Here is a 2,054-nt window from a genome sequence, read left to right as displayed (position 1 = left end):
CCTGCTGGAAGATGTCATGATTTCAGAGGGCACAAAGGGAAGTAGATGGACCGCAAAAATAGTCACATAAACTAAACTAAGCTACTCCCGAACAGGCCATGAAGGCCCAACGGTACCGACCGGCCGCCGTGTCATCCTCAGCCCACAGGCGTCACTGGATGGTGATACGGAGGGGCATGTGGTCAGCACACCGCTCTCCCGGCCGTATGTCAGTTTCCGAGACCGGAGGCGCTACTTCTCAATCACGTAACTCCTCCGCTTGCCTCACAACGGCTGAGTGCACTCCACTAGCCAACAGCGCTTGGCAGACCGGATGGTCACCCATCCAAGTGCTAGCCCAGCCCGACAGCGCGTAACTTCGGTGAACTGACGGGAACCGGTGTTACCACTGCGGCAAGGCCATTGGCAAAATGGTCACATAGTCACATCACCATGCCTCCAGTTACTTACATGGGTCCTATGCAAGCCAAACCCAGGTGAATGTTTAATGTCTCCCACCACACCATAACCCCCCCCCCCCCCCCAATCGGACTGCATCTGTTGTGCGGTGCATGCTTCGACTAGCAGTGATTCATCTGACCATGCGACATGTTTCCATTTATCCACAGTCAATTCTCTACTCCAGTCACAATTGACGATGTTGTGTCAACACATGGGGATCGTCTGCAGCGGAACCCAAGTTCGTCAGTGCACCATGAATGGTGTGCTGTGAAACATTTGTGTCCACACCAGCTTTGTACTCTTTCCTCGGATCTACCATAGATGACTTATTAACAAAGTGGGAACGCCTCTAATCTTCACATTCTTTGACTGAGCATGGACGCCCAACACCTTGTTGCCTACTTTGTTTCATCGTACTTCAATCAATTTCCATAGGCGCATTCGAACAGTGCACCAGCATCGCCAGCTCCTGGGTGCTCGTTCTCAAATGCCGAGCCATAACAATCTGCCCCTTGTCAAAATAGTTCATGTCAGTGGATTTCCCCATTTGTGGTCCATATCGTCCCTAATATGATTTCTCGTCCGTCTGCGCTCTGCTTACAAGTTACAATTTCTAGTAAAATACCATACCACATAGCCAATTATAAGCTGGTCTGTGTGTAAATATTCAATAACTGATGTGCAAAGAAAATTAAATTTATAAGCTAATTGACACATGCCGGTAACGCAATTGACAACGAACAAAATTAAACTTCCTCGCAGATTAAAACTGTGTGCCGGACCGAGACTCGAACTCGGGACCTTGCCTTTCGCGGGCAAGTGCGAACCAGGTTCGCAGGAGAGCTTCTGTAAAGTTTGAAAGGTAGGAGATACTGGCAGAAGTAAAGCTGTGAGGACGGGGCGTGAGTCGTGCTTGGGTAGCTCAGTTGGTAGAGCACTTGCCCGCGAAAGGCATAGGTCCCGAGTTCGAGTCTTTTCCATTCATCCACAATATTACGGACCGTATCGGGAAAGTGCTGGCCAAGTTCAGAGTTGAAACAATCTTCAGACCCACCAAGAGGTTTAGTGAATGCTTAAGATCGGCGAAAGATGCACGACACCCTTTAGCTACTCCTGGTGTGTATAAAATTCCGTGTAGTTGTGCGAAGGTTTACATTGGAACCACAAAAAGAAGTATCAATACTCGCCTAACTGAACACAAAAGGAACTGTCGACTGGGACACACGGACAAATCGGCTGTAGCGTAACATGTTTTTGAAACGGGTGACCATGAAATAAAATTTAGTGAGACGAGCGTGCTAGCTAAGACATCGCATTATTATGCACGTATTTATAGAGAGGCTGTAGAGATTTTTAAACACCACAATAATTTTAACAGGAAAGAAGAAGGCTTGAAGTTAGATAACATATGGCGATCGACTTTGTACCAAAGATGTGACAATCGATTACTTTCGATCGAGAGGAATGACGCCAGCCAGAGATAGTTTTACTGTTGACAACACGTGACGAGTGGTGGCGCCCTCTACGCGCTCTATATAAACACGACCTCCACGGCCTAGCAGCCAGTCGTAGACTCACCTCGGACGATGTTGCCCGCAGCTGGCAACGAAACG

At 48.3% G+C, this 2,054-nt stretch overlaps 1 pseudogene; it reads right to left on the bottom strand.

Annotated features, from left to right (window-relative positions):
- Window positions 1–289: 289 nt before the first annotated feature.
- On the bottom strand, window positions 290–407 carry LOC126195971 (5S ribosomal RNA; annotated as a pseudogene).
- Window positions 408–2,054: the final 1,647 nt, after the last annotated feature.

Source organism: Schistocerca nitens, chromosome 7 (genome assembly GCF_023898315.1).
Source record: "Schistocerca nitens isolate TAMUIC-IGC-003100 chromosome 7, iqSchNite1.1, whole genome shotgun sequence".
NCBI lineage: Eukaryota > Metazoa > Arthropoda > Insecta > Orthoptera > Acrididae > Schistocerca > Schistocerca nitens.
This window is presented reverse-complemented; position numbering and strand designations above follow the sequence as displayed.